This window comes from Balaenoptera borealis, assembly GCF_965194805.1.
Source record: "Balaenoptera borealis genome assembly, chromosome: 3".
In the NCBI taxonomy this organism is placed as follows: Eukaryota; Metazoa; Chordata; class Mammalia; order Artiodactyla; family Balaenopteridae; genus Balaenoptera; species Balaenoptera borealis.
In genome coordinates, this window is record NC_138866.1 from 50813860 (window position 1) to 50836263 (window position 22404).

At 34.8% G+C, this 22404-nt stretch overlaps 1 long non-coding RNA gene across 1 annotated transcript in view; it reads left to right on the forward strand.

The window, feature by feature from the left end:
• LOC309624983 overlaps window positions 1–19391 on the forward strand; it is a 714184-nt gene extending 694793 nt beyond the window's left edge. Inside the window, exon 5 of the long non-coding RNA XR_014242278.1 lies at window positions 17129–19391. This is a non-coding gene — a long non-coding RNA (uncharacterized lncRNA). The remainder of the gene's footprint in view (window positions 1–17128) is intronic.
• Window positions 19392–22404: the final 3013 nt, after the last annotated feature.

Genomic DNA, 22404 nt, shown 5'->3' on the forward strand with positions numbered 1-22404 from the left:
TTTTTTAAGGAACCTCCATACTGTTCTCCCCAAGTGACTGTACCAATTTACATTCCCACCAGTAGTGTAGGAGGGTTCTCTTTTCTCCACACCCTCTCCAGCATTTATTATTTGTAGACTTGTTGATGATGAACATTCTGACTTGTGTGAGGTGATACTTCATTGTATTATAGTTTTGATTTGCATTTCTCTAATAATTAGCTGTTGAGCATCTTTTCATGCGCCTGTTGGCCATTTGTATGTCTTCTTTGGAGAAATGTTTATTTCAGTCTGCTGCCCATTTTTTGATTGGGTTGTTTTTTTTTTGATATTAAGCTGTATGAGCTGTTTGTATATTTTGGAAATTACGCCCTTGTCAGTTGCACCATTTGCAAATATTTTCTCCCATTCCGTAGGTTGTCTTTTCATTTTGTTTATGGTTTCCCTTGCTGTGCAAAAGCTTTTAAGTTTAATTAGGTCCCATTTGTTTATTTTTGTTTCCGTTACTCTAGGAGACAGATCCAAAAAATTATGTCTGCGATTTATGTCAAAGAGTGTCCTGCCTATGTTTTCCTCTAGGAGTTTTACAGTATCTAATCTTACATTTAGGTATTTAGTCCATCTGGAGTTGATTTTTGTATATGGCATTAGAATTAGATTAGAATGTTCTAATTTCATTCTTTTGCATGCAGCTATCCAGTTTTCCCAGCACCATATGTTGAAAAGACTGTCTTTCTTTTCTTGTATATCCTTGCCCCCTTTGTTGTAGATTCATTAAACATAAGTGCGTGGATTTATTTATGGCTTTCTATCCTGTTCCACTGATCTGTGTGTGTGTTTTTGTACCAGTACCATATTGTTTTGATTACTGTAGCTTTGTAGTATAGTCTGAAGGTAGGGAGCATTATTCCTCCAGCTCCATTTTTCTTAAGATTGATTTGGCTATTCAGGGCCATTTGTGTTTCAACACAAATGCAAAAATTTTTTGTTCCAGTTCTGAGAAAAATACTGTTGGTAATTTTATAGGGATTGCATTGAATCTGTAGATTGCCTTGAGTAGTATGGTCATTCTAATAATATTAATTCTTCTAATCCAAGAACATGGTATATCTTTCCATCTGTTGGTGTGGTCTTCAATTTCTTTCATCACAGTCTTATAGTTTTTGGAGCACAGATATTTTGTTTACTTAGGTAGGTTTATTCCTAAGTATATATATATATTTTTTGATGGATGGTAAATGGGAGTGTTTCCTTAACTTCTCTTTCTGATAGTTTGTTCTTAGTGTAGAGAAATGCAACAGATTTGTGTGTATTAATTTTGTATCCTGCAACTTTACCAAATTCAATGATGAGCTCTAGTAGTTTTCTGGTGGCACCTTTAAGATTTTACATGTATAGTATCATGTCATCTGCAAACAGTGACAGTTTTACTTCTTCCTTTCCAATTTGGATTCCTTTTATCTCTTTTTCTTCTCTGATTGCTGTGGCTAGGACTTCCAAAGCTATGTTGAATAAAAGTGGTGAGAGTGGACATCCTTGTCTTGCTCCTGATCTTAGAGGAAATACTTTCAGCTTTTCACTGTTGAGTATGATAGCTGTGGGTTTGTCATATATGGCCTTTATTATGTTGAGGTATGTTGCCTCTTTGCCCACTTTCTGGAGAGTTTTATTTTTTTATCATAAATGGATATTGAATTTTATCAAAAGCTTTTTCTGCATCTATTGAAATTACACCATGGTTTTTGTTATTCCATTTGTTAATGTGGTGTATCACACTGATTGATTTGTGGATATTGAAAAATCTGTGCATCCCTGGGATAAATCTCACTTGATCATGGTGTCTGATCCTTTTAATGTAGTGTTGGTATTTTGTTGAGGATTTTTACATCTATGTTCATCAGTGATATTGGCCTGTAATTTTCTTTTTTTGTGGTATCTTTGTTTGCTTTTGGTACTAGGGGGATGGTGGCCTCATAGAATGGGTTTGGAAGTGTTCTTTCCTCTGCAACTTTTTGGAATCGTTTCAGAAACATAGGTGTTAACTCGTCTCTAAATGTTTGGTAGAATTCAACTTTGAAGCCATCTGGTCCTGGACTTTTGTTGGAAGTTTTAAAATTACTGATTCAATTTCAGTACTGGTAATTGATATGTTCATATTTTTTATTTCTTCCTGGTTCAGTCTTGGGAGATTGTACCTTTCTAAAAAATTGTCCATTTCTTCTAGGTTGTCCATTTTATTGGTGTATAGTTATTTGCAGGAATCTCTTATGATCTTTTGTATTTCTGTGGTGTCGATTGTAACTTCTTTTTCATTTCTGATTTTATTGATTTGGACCCTTTCCCTTTTTTCTTAATGACTCTTGCTAAAGGTTTATCAATTTTATCTTTTCAAAGAACCAGCTTTTAGTTTCATTGATCTTTTCTATTGCTTTTTTAGTCTCTGTGTCATTTATTTCTGCCCTGATCTTTATGATTTATTTCCTTCTACTAACTTTGGGTTTTGTTAGTTCTTCTTTCTCTAGTTGCTTTATGTGTAAAGTTAGGTTGTTTATTTGAGATTTTTCTTGTTTCCTGAGGTTAGCTTGCATTGCTGTAAACTTCCCCTTTAGAACTGCCTTTGCTGTGTCCCATAGGTTTTGGATAATTGTGCTTTCATTTTCATTTGTCTATAGGTATTTTTTGATTTCCTCATTGATTTCTTTAGTGATCCATTGGTTGTTTAGTATAGCCTATTTTTCCCCCTCCATGTGTTTGTGTTTTTTGCAGTTTTTTCTTGTAGTTGATTTCTGTTCTCATAACATTGTGCTTGGAAAAGATGCTTGATATGATTTCAATTTTGTTAAATTTACCAAACCTTTTTTTGTGGCCTACCATGTGATATATCCTGGAGAATGGTCCATGTGCTCTTGAAAAGAATGTGTATTCTGCAGCTTTCAGATGGAATGTTCTATAAATATCAATAAAGTCCATTTGGTCTAATGTGTTATTTAAGGCCTGTGTTTCCTTATTGATTTTCTGTCTGGATGATCTGTCCATTGATGTAAGTGGTGTGGCAAAGACTCCCACTATTATTGTTTTACTGTTAATTTCTCCTTTCATGGTTGTTAGCATTTGTCTTATATATTGAGTTGCTCCTATGTTGGGTGCATATATATTTACAATTGTTATATCTTCTTCTTGGATTGATCTCTTGATCATTATGTAGTGTCCTTCTTTGTCTCTTGTAACAGTCTTTATTTTAAAGTCTATTTTTTTCTGATATGAGTATTGCTATTCTGGCTTTCTTTTGGTTTCCATTTTGGTAGTATACTTTTTTCCATTCCCTCACTTTCAGTCTGTGTATATCTCTAGATCTGAACTAAATCTCTTGTAGGCAGCAAATATATGGGTCTTGTTTTTGTATCCATTCAGCCAGTCTGTGTCTTTTGGTTGGAGCATTTAGTCTGTTTACCTTTAAGGTAATTATTGATATGTATGTTCTTATTGTCATTTCATTAATTATTTTGGATTTGTTTTTTTAGGTCTTTTTTTACCCTTTTGTCTTTGTTCTCCTATGTTTTGATGACTAATGATATTTTTGGATTCCTTTTTCCTTTTTGTGTGTATATCTATTCCAGATTTTTGGTGTGCAGTTACCTTGATGTTTTTGTGTAGCAGTCTATATATATATACATGATTATTCTAAGTCGCTGATCTCTTAATTTCAAATGCATTTTAAATACCCTGCATTTGTACTCTCCTCTCCTCATGATTACTGTTTTTGATATCATATTTTACGTCTAATTGTTTTGTGTATCCCTTAACTGCTTATTGTGGCTACAGATGATTTTACTACTTTTGCCTTTTAACATCCCTACTAGCTTTGTGTGTGGACAATTTCCTACCTTTACTGTATGTTTGCCTTTACCAGTGAGCTTTTTCATTTCATATTTTTCTTGTTTCTAGTGTGGACTTTTCTTTTTCACCTAGAGAAGTTCCTTTAACATTTGTTTTAAAACTTATCTGATGGTGCTGAATTTTTAGCTTTTGCTTGTTTGTAAAGCTTTTGATTTCTCCATCAAATTTGAATGAGAGCCTTGCTGAGTAGAGTATTATTGGTTGTAGATTTTTTCTCTTTCATCACTTTGAATATATCTTGCAACTCCCTCTGGCCTATAGAGTTTCTGCTGAAAAAAATCAGGTGATAGTCTTATGGGAGTTGCCTTGTATATTATTTGTTGCTTTTTTTTTAACATCTTTATTGGAGTATAATTGCTTTACAATGGTGTGTTAGTTTCTGTTGTATAACAAAGTGAATCAGCTATACATATACATATATCCCCATATCTCCTCCCTCTTGCATCTCCCTCCCACCCTCCCTATCCTACCCTTCTAGGTGGTCACAAAGTGCTGAGCTGATCTCCCTGTGCTATGCAGCTGCTTTTTGTATTCTTTCTTTATCTTTAATTTTTGTCATTTTGATTACAATGTGTCTTGGTGTGTTCCTCTTTGGACTCTCTGCACTTCCTGGACTTAGGGGACTATTTCCTTTCCTCGGTTAGGGAAGTTTTCAGCTGTTATGTCTTCAAATATTTTCTTGGGCCCTTTCTCTCTCTCTTGCTCTTCTAGGACCTGTATAATGCAAATACTAGTGTGCTTTATGTTGTTCCAGAAGTCTCTTAAACTGTCTTTATTTCTTTTCATTTTTTTCTGTTCAGTGGCAGTGATTGCCATTGCTCTGTCTTCCAGCTCACTGATCTGTTCTTCTGAATCATTTAGTCTACTACTGATTCCTTCCATTGTATTTTTCATTTCAGTCATTGTATTCTTCATCTGTGTTTGGTTGTTCTTTATATTTTCTAGCTATTTCTTAAAAACTTCTAACTTCTTGTTCTGTGCATCCATTCTTCTCTCGAGTTCTTTGATCATCTTTACTATCATTGCTCTGAACTCTTTCTCAGGTAGATTGCCTATCTCCACTTCCCTTAGTTCTTCTTCTTGGGTTTTATCTTGTTCCTTTTTCTGGAACATGTTCCTCTGCTGCATCATTTTGGCTAAATTGCTATTTGTATTTCTATGTATGTAGTAGGTTATTTATGTCTCCTGACCTTGGAGAAGTGGCCCTCTGTAGGAGGAATCCTATGCATCCCAGGAGTGCACTCCCTCTTGTCACCCAAGCTATATGCTTTAGGGTTTCACCCTAAGGGGGCTACGTTGGTCTTTTTGTGGTGGGATGTGTGGGTGGTCTAATAGGCCCCTAGTTGTTTAGTTGCCAGGCCCTGCCTTGTGTGGCTGCTCCTGGCTGCTATTTAGTGGGGCCTGGTCACCAGGTTGCTGGTTGTGGAGCCCTAGGGCGCTCTCAGGTCTACTGCTGGCTCTCTGGTGGGCAGATTCAGGGTCCCAAAGACTCTGGAGCTGTTGCCCACCCACTGGCAGGCAAAGCCAAATCCCATGGTTAGTGCCAGTCTACTGGCAGACAGAGCTGATTACTGGAGTCTGGCTGCAGGGCCCAGGGTTCCCAGAGCTTGTTTTAGATCATTGGGGTGTGTGTGTCAGTTCCTGACACAGTTGGGTATGGGGTCTTGGGTGTCCCGAAGATTGTGTTGATCTGCTCTTGGGCCAGACTAGGGCCCTGCTGGTCCCAAGGAAAGGTTTGGGCTGCACTGCGGGATCATAGTTTTCTTGCTACTGGTGTCTGCCCCTGGTGGATGAGGTTAGTCTAGAGGTTTGGTCTGGCTTCCTGGTGGGAGGGGCTGGTGCCTGTCTACTGGTGGGTGGAGCTGGGTCTTGGAGCAAGCCCAGAGGCAGCTGTGGGCTTTTTAGCCTTTAGGCAGCCTGTCTACTGATGGGTAGGGCTCTGTCCCCACCTAGTTAGTTGTTTGGCCTGAGGCATACCACCATTGTCACCTGCAGACTGTTGGGTGGGGCCAGATCTTGGAGATACTGAGCCAAGATGTCAGCTGCCAACAATGTTCCCCAATATGTCTACCCCTGGTGTCTATGTCCCCAGGTGAGCTGCAGCCACACACAGCCCCCACCCACCACCATCTTTCCAGTAGATTCTCCAAGAGCAGCAGCTCCTATCAATCAAATTACTTCTCTTGCCCTGTGTCCTGGTGCACTTGAGATTTTTCTGGGCACCTTTTAAGAGTGATGTCTCTATTTTCCCCAGGCCTGTGGGGTTCCTGCAATTAGGCCCCACTGGCCTTCAAAGCCAAATGCTCTGAGAGTTCATCTTCCTGGGCTGGGGAGCCTGACTTGGAGGTCAGAATTCTTGCTCCTGTGGGAGAACCTCTGCAATATAATTGTTCTCAGTCTTGTTGTGTTTCCTTCTTTATGTCTTTAGCTGTAGAAGATCTTTTATTGTAGATTCCAGTCATTTTTATCGATGGTTGTTTTTCAGATAGTTGTAATTTTGGTGTGCTCATGAGAAGAGTTGAGCTCAGGGTCTTTTTACTCTGCCATCTTTTATAGATCAAGGAACTTTTTTTTTTAGAAATTAACCTTTGGATATAATATTTATACAATCATAAACAAATACTGAACTTTAGTTGTAGTAGGTATGCTTTTTCAGTGGTATAGTTTAGCAATTCTCAAACTACTTTCTATATATTCTAGGATTAAGCTAGTTAGTAACTATATTATAGATGTCTGAATTTACTCTTAAAGGGTTCAAAATAAAGATTATAAGTGTACCTGTGTTTTAAGGGTAAATACAAATTAAAAATAAGAGATTTAAATTTCCCTGTGGAAAATAAGGGAAGAAACTTCCCTTCTCGCTTTTCTTAGAGCATATCCTTTAGACAACTTGTATTATAAGCACATTCTCAATGTCTTTAAAATGTGTGTAAACCTTTTTAGAAGCTAAATAAGCCTCTTGTTAGCTTTAAGACCCAGGAACCATCTCTTTATAATGTGGTCACCTAAGAAGATAGTGCCCAGTTTCCAATTCTCTGTGCGAGGGTAGGAACCTAATTTGGGCGAGTCCCTCATTCCAGGTTGCAAATGGATTGTATCTGCTAGGTTATACAAAAGGGTGTTTTTTTTTTTTTTCCCTCTAGGCAGTCTCTTAGCAGATTGCCTGTAAAGAGCATCGAATTCTGGATTAATGCTTATTCAGTAATACAGCTTTCTTTCCCTTACACCTTTGTGAAGAGGTTTTCTGGGTTGAAAGAAGATTTTATTTGTAATTATATTTCCTCAACAGTAGAGAAAGGAAGAGAGCATAAGGAAGAGAGAGGGAAAGAGAAAGAGAAAGAAAAGCAAATGTGACAATGTTAATATTTGGGGAATTTGGATAAAGATTATAGGGAATTCTTTGTACTGTTCTTTCACCACTTCAGTAAGTCTGAAATTATGTCAAAATAAAAAGGTAAAAGAAAAGAAAGAATGAATAAAACAGAGTAAATAGTAGGAGGGTACAGAAAAAATGCTGAGCATTAAACTCACCAACCTCTGGTTAGTTTTATTCAGGAAATCCAGGGCCTTGGCACCTCTTTCAGAATCTTGTTCCACTAGTCACCACTAACGAGATCTCAAGACTGACCTGTAGCAAATTTACGCACCTCACCAATTTATCACTTAGGAACTTTTCAGAACTATGTAACTCTTAGCTCCTAGCACTATAATCGGAAACATTTTCTCAATTTTGTGACAGATCAAGATGCAACTAAATTTCTAAAAATGACTGAGAAGTTATCATATTTTATTTGCAAATGTGGAAATGCATTATGCAATAAATATTTAGCAAATTCAACAAATCTGTTATTTCTAAAGGCAAAAAATATTTGTAAGTCACTCAATATAATAAACAACAAAAATTATAATATACACAAGGAGAAATCAACCATGCCTAAAAATTAGAGAAGCTCTTCATAGCTTATAATCAGCCTTTTGATGTTAAAAACAACTATATTGAGCTTCAATGGAAGAGAAGCAGCTGTATTGTTTCTGTGAACTATCAGAAAGGGAAATGCCTCAGTAAATTATAAAAAAAATTAAAAGCAACTACTTATATCTACATTTATTTTCTACATTTAGAAATAAACTACATTTATTTTCATATCTTTCTATATGTCATTTCTGTAAATTCTCTATTCCAAGTTTATGTGCCCATTGGTATTATGGAATGGATAATCTCTTAAATGTTGTGTATTCCTCACCACTATAATGGTGTTACAGATTTCTTTTTGTCTAAATAGTTTATCTTGTAATTCAAAGTGTCTCTACTTACTAAAATGATAGGAAAAGCAAAATATTGAGTGTCAAAAAAACCAAAAGCTACAACTTGTACTATTTTCCATTTCTTATAATCCTATTATCCTTTTGCCAAATTTTCTTTCAGTACTGTAATACTAGCTTCATTAATTGCATTGGCCAAAGAAATTCTAAAAGTATACAAATAATAGTTATAAAATAGTAATAGCTAATGTGTCATAAGAACTTACTACATATCATGCACCATGTTATGCACTTAGACATTTATTTCTTACAACAATTCCAAGAGTCTTATTATTTCCAGCTTATAAATGAGCTAACTGAAGCTCAGAAAGATTAAGTAACTTTTCCAAGGACACAAAGCTAGTAAATGTGTAGATCAGCTTAAATATAAGACTGTCTGATTTCAAAAGTCTAGAAAAAGCATCTGTAACAACAGTATTTCTCAACCTGGATTCATCATCTGAACTACAGAATACAAGAAAAAAATTATTTGAATGACGATTTCCTCAATTTTCCCAAGAGAAGTTAATTCACTAGCCTCTATTCATTAGTGATTGGTATGTTCTGGATAACGTGCCATGCACTGTACATTGATTCACTTAATACTCAAAGCCACCTGAGGGAAACATGGCATTATCTCAAGTTTCCATGCTGGGAACTTTATACTTAGAATGGAGAGTGAATTGACTGAGTTCATGTAGACATTAAGTGGTGATAAAGAGAACAAATAACAAGCATGTTATTTTAGTTGATCCTGATGCACTACTTAGAACTTACTGGCAAGTGGAACTCCAGTTAATGAATGGGTTATTTACATCATTTGTTTTCAGATTTGACTGTACAATGTGCCTGAATTCCACCCCAAGAAATTCTAATATGATTGAGCTGGGGTAGTCCCAGGGCATCAAGATTTTGAAAGCTCCTCAGATGACTCTAAGGTACAGTCAAGTTTTACATAGTCTCAAAAATCAAGTCCTCTTCCTCCTCTTCTTTCTCCTTCTTGTCCTCCACCTCCTCCTTATTCTTTATCATCATTTCCCTCTCCAATAAACTGACCAATTTCCTTAGGTACTACAAAGATATACCAGGCTATATTTCAAAGAGAAGCAAAAAGGTTACCTGATTGATTTCACATGATGCTATCTCTAAATCAGCCAAGCCAGGAAAAAGTATAAACTTTTACCACAAAGAACTATTTCCTACCTACTTTTCATATAATAGCATATGATCTCCATCAGGAAGTCTGTCTTCAGAAGGAAATTCAGTTGTTGTAATGTAGGTTATCTAGTAATTTGCTGTATTGATCGTTATCATCATCATTACTTTATGAACAGAAGGCTTATCTGTGCTTTGCAAAATCTGAGAGGTAAGAGGCAGACCAAGCACATATTGAAATTACCTGAAAAGTCCTGACACAGGGAATTGTGGGAAATAGTATAGATTAAAAGAATCAGAAACTGAAAGATCACTCATCTTACAGATAAACTAACAGAAAAATGCAGTGAATGGGCCATGACTTCATAAATGAATATTGATGTTCCCACCAGTAATGAAGCACCACCACTACAGAAAAAAACAGTTTTTGTTTGTGTGGCTCTCTATGGTTGGATCTACTTTTTCAGCTTTGTTCTTCTTGCCTCCCTCACCCAAAGCTCATACAGAAGAAAGCAGATGGACAAATAAGGCACTCTCAAAGAAAAATAACTTAAAAGGAGAAACGAGAAAGTCATTGGTATCAAGGATACCATACGCATTCTTACTCCTACACTTATTAGTTATGAGACATTTGGCAGGTAAACAATCTTGAGCAAGAACAAAGCTGGAGGTATCACACTTCCTGATTTCAAACTAAATCACAAAGCTACAGTGATCAAAACAGTGTGGTATTGACATAAAAACAAACACATAGATTAATGGAACAGAATAGAGTGTCCAGAAATAACCCACTCATAAATGGTCAGTTGATTTTTGTCAAAGGAGCCAAGAATATACAGTGGAGAAAGGATAGTCTTTCCCATAAATGGTGTTGGGAAAGCTGGACAGCCACATGCAAAAGAAAGAAATTGGACCCCTATCTTACACAATAGACAAAAATCAACTCACAATGGATTAAAGACTTGAATGTAAGACCTGAAATTGTAAAACTCCTAGAAGGAAACATAAGCGATAGGCTCCTTGACATTGATTTTGGCAATGATTTTTTAAATTTGGTAACAAAAGCAAAAATAAAGAAGCAGGACACCATCAAACTAAAAAGCTTATGCTCAGCAAAGGAAGTTATTAACTAAATGAGAAGGCAAACTATGGAATGAGAGGGAATATTTTCAAACCACATATTTGGTAAGGTGTTAATAGCTAAAATATATAAGGAACCCATACAACTTAATAGTAAAAAACCAAAATAACTTAATTGAAAAATGGGCTAAGGATCTGAATAGACATTTTTCCAAAGAAGACATACAAATGGCCAATAGGTACATGAAAATTGCTCAACATCATTAATCATCAGGGAAATGCAAATCAAAATCACAATCAGATAGCACCTTACACCTGTTGGGACAGTGCTTATCAAAAAGACAAGAGATAAATGCTGGTGAGGATATGGAGAAAAGGGAACACTTGTGCACAGTTGACTGGAATGTAATCTGGTGCAGCCACTGTGGAAAACAGTATGTAGGTTCCTCAAGAAATTAAAAATAGAACTACCATGTTATCCAGCAATCCCATTCTGGGTATATATCAAAGAAAACAAAACCATTATCTCAAAGAGATATTTGTACTCCCATGTTGCTTGAAGCATTATTCACAGTAGCCACCATCTGAAAATAACCTAAGTGTCTATCAGTGGATGAATGTATTAAGAAACTGTGATACACCACACACACACACACAAATGGAATATAATTTAACCTCAAAACAGAAGGAAATCCTGTCATTTGTGGTAACATGGATAAACTTGGAGGGCATTATGCTAAGTGCAATAAATTAGAGAAAGAAAAATATTGTATGGTATCACTTATACATGAAATATTTTTAAAAAGTCAAATTTATAGAAGTTGAAAGTAGAGAAAATAGGGAGAAGTTAGTAAAGGGGTGCAAGGTTTGTTATGGGTTGAGTAAGGAACACTGTGCTGTAGCATTGAAATTTGCTAAGAAAGTAGAACATAAATGTTCTCACCAAGTGAGGGGATCTATATATGTGAGGTGATGGATGTGTTAACATGATGGGGGAAACCTTTTCACAATGTGTACACATATCAAATCATCACTTTTTATTCTTTAAATATATTACAACTTTGTTAATTATACCTTCATAAAGCTGGAAAAAAAGGTTGTATGAAGACGGGAATTTTGTTTTATTTGCTACTTTAGACCTACTTTTTATAATACGGCCTGGAACATGGTAGAAATTAGTATTCTTTTTCCATTTCTCCAGTTGTAGTTTGTCATCATCTCTAGGTGCCCTGCACTTAATTTTCTCTTACTCTGCTTTCATTTTTGACCAACTATCTTTCTTTTTGAGATTTCTGTTCTGTTTTGTTTACTACTTTCTGGCTTGGGGTAATTTGCTAAAATTAAATCCTTTCTGAGTTTTTATCTGCTTTATGTCTTCATTCACTGACATTGTCTTGCATTTTAATTTGAATACTATGGTTACTTCAGAAATGTTCATTTTACGTTACTTTTCCTAGTTAAAAAATATTAAGCAGTACATTTTCAATACTAAGTATATCCTTGTTGTTTTTATATACTGTAGAGGATACAAAAACATTTTAAGAAAAAGTAGCTTTCTTCATTGAGCTAAAAATATAGTTGGGAAGAAAAAATTCCAGAAGAAATACAAAAATATATACCTCAAAGTGGTAGTTCTGTTATTACACACAACATAGGTTGAGAAGAGAAAGCTTGGTGTAGGCTGATTTAGTTTCTCTGTGCCTTTGAGGTAAAGACATACTTTTCTCCTTACTCTGCCTTCTCTTTTATACAAAAGATAATTTTGCTGCCATTTTTTTTGTTTTAAATTATTATTATAGAAAATTGAAATATTTACAAAAGAAGAAAAATCCTATAGTGAACCTCAAGGACCCATCACCTAATTTTTGGTTTTCTTTTTTAACATTTTTATTGGAGTAAATTGCTTTACAATGGTGTGTTAGTTTATGAGGTATAACAAAGTGAATCAGCTATACATATACATATATCCCCATATCTCCTCCCTCTTGCATCTCCCTCCCACCCTCCCTATCCCACCCCTCTAGGTGGACACAAAGCATTGAGTTGATATCCCTGTGCTATGCGGCTGCTTCCCACTAGCTATTTATTTTACATTTGGTAGTGTATATATGTCCATGACACTCTCTCACTTCGTCCCAGCTTACCCTTCCCCCTCCCCATGTCCTCAAGTCCATTCTCTAGTAGGTCTGCATCTTTATTCCTGTCAGGACCCTAGGTTCTTCAGAACCATTTTTTTTTTTTTAGATTCCATATATATGTGTTAGCATACAGTATTTGTTTTTCTCTTTCTGACTTACTTCACTCTGTATGACAGTCTCTAGGTCCATCCACCTCACTATGAATAACTCAATTTTATTTCTTTTTATGGCTGAGTAATATTCCATTGTATATGTATGCCACATCTTCTTTATCCATTCATCTGTCAATGGACACTTAGGTTGCTTCCATGTCCTAGCTATTGTAAATAGAGCTACAATGAACATTGTGGTGCATGACTTTTTGAATTATGGTTTTCTCAGTGTATATACCCAGCAGTGGGATTGCTGGGTCATATGGTAGTTCTATTTTTAATGTTTTAAGGAACCTCCATACTGTTCTCCATAGTGGCTGTATCAATTTACTTTCCCACCAACAGTGCAAGAGGGTTCCCTTTTCTCCACACCCTCTCCAGCATTTATTGTTTCTAGATTTTTTTGATGATGGCCATTCTGACCAGTGTGAGGTGACACCTCATTGTAGTTTTGATTTGCATTTCTCTAATAATTAGTGATGCTGAGCATCCTTTCATGTGTTTGTTGGCAATCTGTATAACTTCTTTGAAGAAATGTCTATTTAGGTCTTCTGCCTATTTTTGGATTGTGTTGTTTGTTTTTTTTTTGATATTGAGCTGCATGAGCTGCTTGTATATTTTGGAGATTAATCCTTTGTCAGTTGCTTCATTTGCAAATATTTCCTCCCGTTCTGAGGGTTGTCTTTTCATCTTGGTTATGGTTTCCTTTGCTGTGCAAAAGCTGTTAAGTTTCATTAGGTCCCATTTGTTTATTTTTGTTTTTATTTCCATTTCTCTAGGAGGTGGATCAAAAAGGATCTTGCTGTGATTTATGTCATAGAGTATTCTGCCTATGTTTTCCTCTAAGAGTTTTACAGTGTCTGGCCTTACCTTTAGGTCTTTAAATTCCATCCATTCCATTTTGAGTGTGTTTTTGTGTATGGTGTTAGGGAGTGTTCTAATTTCATTCTTTTTCATGTAGCTGTCCAGTTTTCCCAGCACCACTTATTGAAGAGGCTCTCCTTTCTCCATTGTATATTCTTGCCTCCTTTGTCAAAGATAAGGTGACCATATGTGCATGGGTTTATCTCTGGGCTTTCTATCCTGTTCCATTGATCTATATTTCTTTTTTCATGCCAGTACCATATTGTCTTGATTACTGTAGCTTTGTAGTATAGTCTGAAGTCAGGGAGCCTGATTCCTCCAGCTCCATTTCTCTTTCTCAAGATTGCTTTGGCTATTCGGGGTCTTTTGTGTTTCTGTACAAACTGTGAAATTTTTTGTTCTAGTTCTGTGAAAAATGCCATTGGTAGTTTGATAGGGATTGCATTGAATCTGTAGATTGCTTTGGGTACTAGAGTCATTTTCACAATGTTGATTCTTCCAGTCCAAGAACATGGTCTATCTCTCCATCTGTTTGTACCATCTTTAATTTCTTTCATCAGTGTCTTACAGTTTTCTGCCTATAGGTCTTTTGTCTCCTTAGGTAGGTTTATTCCTAGGTATTTTATTCTTTTTGTTGCAATGGTAAATGGGAATGTTTCCTTAATTTCTCTTTCAGATTTTTCATGATTAGTGTATAGGAATGCAAGAGATTTCTGTGCATTAATTTTATATCCTGCTACTTTACTTGATTAGCTCTAGTAGGTTTCTGGTAGCATCTTTCAGATTCTCTATGTATAGTATCATGCCATCCATAAACAGTGACAGTTTTTTACTTCTTCTTTTCCAATTTGGATTCCTTTTATTTCTTTTTCTTTTCTGATTGCTGTGGCTAAAAATTCCAAAACTATGTTGAATAATAGTGTTGAGAGTGGGCAACCTTGTCTTGTTCCTGATCTTAGTGGAAATGGTTTCAGTTTTTCACCATCCATCACCTAGTTTTAACAATTATTGCCTGAACACCAATCTTTTTTCATTTATATATGCTCTTAACTCCTCCCATCCCCTTACTTTACCATTGTGAAGCCAATCCCAAATGATTTTATTTGTAAATATGTCCGTGTGAATCACTAAACAAATGGACCATTCTAAAACATTGCAACAGTGTTATTATCGCACTTACATAACAGAAACAATAATTTCTTAATAACATCAGAATTTACTCAGTATTCATATTGTCCCAGTTGTCATTTTTTTTTAGTATTTTTTTTTACTTGAATCAAAATATTAAAAAGTTCTTTATATTTGCAATTAATATCTCTTTAAGAGTATTCTTTGTTGACACATGTTGAGTTTCTAAAGCTAGAAATTTATTCCTTTAATTGTAAAATCTTTTGTCTGTCTAAGCTTAGGCTGGAGAAATATTTATTTGATGTCAGCTATAACACTAGGAAGGAAGTTGAGATATCAGAGAGTAATTTCTATGAGAAATTATTCCTGCTTCACTGGCTTGAGGATGAGAGCTTGAACTAAGCAGCCTAGAACTTCCTACTAATCAATCACTGTCTCATACATTGTAGTGGTCACCCTAATTGTGTTACCTCTAAGCGTGCATAGCCCCCTACCTAAAGTAATAATGAGTGATTCTCATGTCATAAGAATTCTTGGGCCGCTTTTTTATCAGCATGGACTGTTGTTCAATAGGAAGTTACTCTATGTAAATGTTAATATTTATTCAATTTCTGCTGCCATAGCCTTATGTGATTTTTTTTCTGTAATGAAAAGAAGTGTAGCACACTGTAACAGCAATGATTGGAAATAACTCTTGAAATGTCAAGGACTTTTTCTTTAAACAATAATTAGCAGATTAAATGCCAACAAGTACATTGAATAACCATGATATTTTGCATTTGGACCACAGCCAACATCATCAGTAAACGTAGTCCCTTAAGGATCACATAGCATTCTGATCTTGAATTGAAATGTTATTTATTAAGGTATATTTTCATTATTCAACAGTAACCTTGACTATATAAGGTATGTATAGCAAGTCTGAAATGTTACACTGTACACAGTTTACTAAATTACAGGAAAGTATTTGAGAGTAAATTCCATGTCATTTTAGCTTTTCCCTTAAATTTTTTGATATAATTTTATAGCCCTACCGTATTCAAGTTTTCTGAATTCATATACAATGGTTTAGAAAATATGAACACTAAATTAAATAGTTAATCCAATGAATATTTATTTAATGCCTATTTATACCTACTCCTTAGAATAGTATCTGGCATATAAAGCAGAGACTAAAACAAAAAAAATCCCTGCCTTCATAGAGCCTCCTTTAAATAACCCTCACAAAAGGAAATAGGAAGAGTTCTCATGATATTTCTGGAAAACAAGTATGAGTGAGTGTACTTATTAAATATCCAACATGTTCCAGGCACTGGGCTAAGTAGCAGGGACAACAAAAGGAGTTGGAAACATTCCTTCCCTCCAGAGTGGTGTGAGAAGGTAATAGAGCATAGTCAGTCATAAGTAGCAGACTAGGCAAAATAAAATCACGTGAAGACTAAAAGCAACACTGGTAGATGAGAATATTAGTGGGAGATGATAATGAAAGAGAAGGAAATAGAACATGAGAGGATATGGAATTTTCCCACCTTATTTTGATGGTAGATTCTTGGACAGAGATAAAATTGATTTAGATTTTAGTTTGCCATAGATTGAACTATACGACAAGCTGTTAAGAGTAACAACTTCAGATTGCTGAGTGTGGGAGCTGAAATGCACTTTAATAACTAGGTAAGTCAAAGCAACAAAATATGTTGAAATAAAAAAAGTTTACTCACTCAAGTTGATTCATCATTTGAACTAAATCAGAATTTACAAGGCTTTTAGGGATGGATATCTGATCCTATAATTGAAAGTTTATGAAAATTAACAAGATTCTTTCTCTCATAATTTTTTTTCTATTAAAAAAATTGGCATTGAAATCAGAAAAAAAAGTTTTCTTTGGGTACCTTTTGAATTTTGTCATCTTATTTTTTTGTCTCTCATAAGGGGCCACTTTCTCTTCAGTAGAATTACTGCTGACATAGGATTGCTGAAAATGAAAGGTCTCTCTGTTCACTATTTTCTAATCGATACTTCTCTAGAACCAGTACTCCAAATTGTTTGTATGCTTTGTATATAGAAAGGCAAGTGCACAAAATCTCTAAAGAAGCCAATCAGAAAACCATCAGTGTCCTAAAAAATCATCAGTAGAAGAATGGTTTAAGTAGAAGAATGGTTTAGAGTAGATAATCCTCCACAATATAAAGTCATTTAAAAATACAACAATAGTGAAAAGGTCTAAAGAGTGAGTCAAAATAAAGAAGATGTTACCCCTTACTGGACTAATAGGCCTCATAGTCCCAGTGATAAAGAGTGATAAAGGTACTTAAATTTCAAAGATTTTAGCACTGGTAAGTAGTTTAAAAACTTCACAGACTTGCTCAGTTAGATTCTGTGCTTAGATTTGTACTGATTTGGAAAGCATGTTGAGATGCTGATGCTCTGTTCCAGGTGCAGCATGAAGCAGTTGGGCTCTGACAAAGAGCCTTTTGGAAGCAAAGATAAATACACAATGGACAATGAACACCTTCTCAATGGGTCTTTATGCATTCGCCTGTAAGTGTGGTTTTTAATCATCTGTCTTCACTGACCTTGTCAGTTGGACTATGAGGAGATTAAGAGCCATAAAGCACAAATTTTAGAAACTTCTTTAAAGGACAAACAAAAGTAAAAGTGAAAACCAGAGAAGTAAAGGAAGAAGGAAAAACCTTGCCTTCTGAGGGACATGTGATTTAAGCCAGGTCCTGGCAGAACAAATCACCAGACAAAGGATCATCTGCACACATATTCCTGCTTAAATATTGCTTTTCCTTTTTAAAGAAATATTTTGCTTTATGACCCTTGCAGAAATTTTGCCACTCTACTGTGATTGTTGTTTTTCTGTTCGTACAGGTACATTAAAAAGTAGGCAATGGGGAGCTAAGACTTTCAAGTAAAGATCAAACTTGTATACAGTAAAACAATAAATAAGAACCAAAGGATATAAGTTTTAAAAAGCTAAGATGGCAAAAGTAATCAGATCTATTCCCAGTTCAGGAAAAATTGAGGATTACATCTTGCAAATATCTGTCAGTTAAATGTAGCTGTGCTTAAAAGGTATTTCTCTACACAATTAAATGATATGAGGGCAGATGCTGAGATGCAGTTTTCAAGCCAATAATCCAAGTTCTAAGAGTACTTAGATATAAAAGCATAGATGAATAAATGCAATGAAAAATAATCTTCTGCACCTACCCCCCCATAGAATATAGTAGTAAGAAATACACTTTTAAAAATTATTGTTATTACCAGGGCACATGAACAATATATTGTAGTACGCACATGGATGAAGACGAATACAAAAGATTCATTTCACTGATAAATAATTATACTAAGATTATTGCAATTAGTCCACATAGGTTTCCAACCTCCAAGAAATATTGGAATCAGTGTCTCCTACAGGGACGTTGCTAACTCATCGTCTCCTCTGTGAGAATTGGGGGGAAAAAAAGACTTTCCTTCCTTGGGGCAGGCTTAGCCCAGGACCAGGGTCATGGTTCTGCAACACTCACCCAGTTAGGCTAGCACCCTTATGCAAGACAGCCTTATAATCTGGCTCCTGGTCATGATGAAGTATTTCCAATGCTGCCTTCAGGTATAATGTAGACAAAGCTTTCATTGTACCTGACAAAGGTCCTGTACCTATAAAGGAATTTAATTTCTTATATTTAAGATGGTCTACTGTAAATGCTATTTGAGAAACTTGCAAATACATTCCAGGTAAATGGACCAACTAAAATCAGTTTAGTATTGTTATTATTATTATTATTATCAGCCTTTGAAATGACGATGAAAAGTGAGATGTAATGTTTAGTTAATTAATAAGGCCAGAATATACTTCTATGGTCAAGAAATGATTTGTCTTCCTAAGACACATTTGACAAGGGACTAAAAAATTAACTACATTTGTGAGAGTTTTTTAGTTTAGAAAAGTAAAAACGACAAGTATACATCACCTTAAACACACATTTCTAGTTATCTTCAATAAGTATCTTCTCCACACACAAGGGCATTATTTACACACTTATCTAGTCATGAAATGAAAACATATATAGACAATAGAAATTCTGTTGATCAACCCATTTGAAACCCAGGCAAAGCAGAGAATCATAAAAATGTATAGGTACATAATGTAAACATTTTAATTTTAACCTAAAACCTAATGTATATTAATTTATCATATATATATTTTATATATGGTATATAATCAATAAAATTTGGTTTGCATTAATCATATTAAGTTTTATTCTCTTTTATAAATATAGAAAATATACTTACTTACTTTAAAAACTGTGGGCAGAATCCTTGTAGAAGTTAACCAGTATTTGCAGTCAGTATAATTAGTTTCAGCCACTCATTGGTATAATTTTCCACTATGGAATGAATGTTTATGTCCCCCGAATTCCATATGTTTAAATCTTAATGCTCAATGTGATTGTATTAGGAGGTGGAGCCTTTGGGAGATAATTAGGTCATGAGGGTAGAGCCCTCACGAATGGGATAGAACACTAGCTATTTCCCTATCTCTGTCTATATCTCTATCCCTTCCCCACGCCTCTTCCCACTCTCATGTGAAGGTACAGGGAGAAGATGGCTGTCTGCAAACCAGGAAGAGGATACTCACTAGATACCAGATCTGCCAGAGCCTTGATCTTCAACTTCCCAGCCTACAGAACAGTGAGAAATAAATTTCTTTTAAGTCACCCAGCCTATATAATTTGTTATAGCCACCTGAACTGAGTAAGACAATTACCTATATCAGGGTTTTTCTTTTCCATAACACTCAACTAGCCTTTATTAACATAAATGTTTACAAACATATTTCATATAATAATGCTTAAATGCTTAATTAAATTTCATAACTAGATTTCAAAATGCAGTTGGCATAATCTATTTAAGAAACACACAGATGAGTCTTTTTGATTTTATCATTCAGGTAGTGGAGTAAAACTAACTACAGGAATGCAAAACAAATAGACAACAGTAACAGACAAAATAACAATGACAAAAAGTAGCATCTTCCAGCTACCTCACTCTAATGGCAGACTCATATTTAATGTGTGAAGTTTAAGTAGGGAGACTATTAATACTTCCAACATACTACTTTTTTTTCCATTTTAAGTATTTCTTCTCTAAGATCCAAGTTACTTTGTTGCAGAAAAATGTAGACCAGCACTCATGAAAAGCCTAAAAATATGGTTATCCTATCCTTCATGCTTAGTAAGTCATGTACAATTTGTGCAAAGTGTAGAACTACTGTTGTCTTGTATCTGTTGCTGTTCTGTTTTTTTTTTCTTTTAAGAGTTATCTAATATGTCATTGGAAATATTACTTGGCAGATTGGGTATTCATTCACAGTCTGAAAAACACCTTGGTTCTAGCCTTATTTATCTGTCCCATGTCACTAAAAAATGTATACCTTTCTTAACTCACTTGACTTGTATAGCAAACCCTTGAAGCTATGATTTGAGTCCCATGATTTGGGAGAAAATTTTCTATTTCTTTATAATTTTTTAAGATGAAAGTGGGTAGGAAAACAAGGAGTTGGTTAAATATAGTATAAATGTAAAGCATCAGACATACTCATTGAAATTAACATTAAAATGCTGAGTTTATGGCATTTGCAATTTCTCACTTCAATGAAGGACTTTTATCCATATGCCAATAGTGTAAATTTGCATCAGTCTCAAAATTATATGCTTAGAATACAACATTATGTATTTTGGTGAAGGAGTATTTGAATCTAATTGCACTCTAAAATTTTATAATTAATTTATTCTATATGAGGGCTATCAATTGCATATATTTATAGATAATCATAGCCATAAATTGACTCTTCTATGCTTTTCATAGTTGACAGAGATTTTTAATGAATGAAAGGCAAAAATCAAGTATGCAATTGGTTGCTCTGTTTATGCCCCATTAAATGACTAGGGTTCTCATTTTCCATTGGCTAATACTTGTGAGAAGGTAGAGTCTTTCCACATAAAATTCCTACATTAAGAAAAATGAAAGGAAAGAGAAGAAAACCTAAGGCACTCAGTATCTAGCTGTCTATAGGAACATGTCAAGTCTGTTAAAAAGATTAAGTGGTATTCTATATGATCAACTGTTCTTTTTTCTTCTAAGAGATAAAAATGTGCTTTATTAATTTTTTCTTCTTGACCCTTTAGAATTCCACAGTGTTTTCTTTTATTGTCTTTTTCTGTGTGTATTTTGGGGAAATATAATGGGTTTCTGGAACCTCTAAGAGACCCTTCCTCCAATGGGATCTGGATAAAACAAGACCCAAGTACATGCTGCCTACAAAGGATTCACCTCAGCTTTAAGGATACACAGATACTGAAAGTAAAAGATGGAAAAAAAGACATTCCATGCAAATGAAAACCAAAAGAAAGCTAGGGTTGCTATACTTATATCAGACAAAAACTTTAAGGACTGTAATAAGAGAAAAAGAAGGTCATTGTATAATGATAAAGGGGTCAGTCCACAAAGAGGATATAATATTTGTATATATTTATGCATCTAACATATAAACACCTAATATATAAAGCAAATATTAACAGACATAAAGAAAACAGTGATACAAAAATAGTAGGGGACTTCAATACCACACTTTCATCAATGAATAGATCATCCAGCAGAAAATGAATAAGTAAACATGAAAGTTAAATGACAGGTTAAACCCTAAGGACTTGAAGAACATTTGCTGACAGTTCCATCAATAAGCAATAGGATACAAATCCTTCTCAAGCACACATGGAGCATTCTCTAGGACAGATCATATGTTAGTTTTAGGACACAAAACAAGTCTCAATAAACTTAAGAAGACTGAAATCATATCAAGCATCTTTTACAACCACAGTGGTGTGAAAATAGAAATCAATTACGAGAAGAAAACTGGAAAATTCACAAATATTTGGAGATTAAACCACATGCTACTGAACCAAATGGGTCAAAGAAAAAAATCAAAAGTGAAATCAAAAAATATCTTGAGACAAATGAATGCAAAATGCAACATACCATAACCTATGGGATGCAGCAAAACAGTTCTAAGAGGGCATTTCCTAGCCATAAATGCCTATATAAAAACAAGCACAATCTCAAATAAACAATCTAACTTTTCACCTCAAGAAACTAGGCAAAAATAACAAACTAAGCCCAAAGTTAGTAGAAGAAAAAAAATTACAGATTAGAGCAGAAGTAAATGAAATAGAAACAAAAGACAATAGAAAAAAGATCAATGAAACTGAGCTGTTCTTTTTTCAAAAGATAAATTTGAAAAATGTTTAGCAAGATTTATAAAGAAAACAGAGAACTCAAAATCAGAAAAGAAAGAGGAGATTTAACAATTGATAGCCTAGGTTTACAAAGGATCATCAGATAATACTATGAACAATTTTATGCCAACAGAATGGACAGCCTATAAGAAATGAATATCTTCCTAGAAACATACAACCTACAAAGAATATATCATGAATAAATAGAAAATCTAAATAGAACAGTTACTAGGAAGCAGATTGAATCAGTAATCAAAACACTGTCAACAAATAAAAGTCAAGGACCAGATGGCTTCACCAGTGATTTCTATTAAACATTTAAAGAAAAATTAATACCAATCCCTCTCAAACTCTTCCAAAAACTAGGAGAGGAGGGAACACTTTCAAACTCATTTTATGAATCTAACA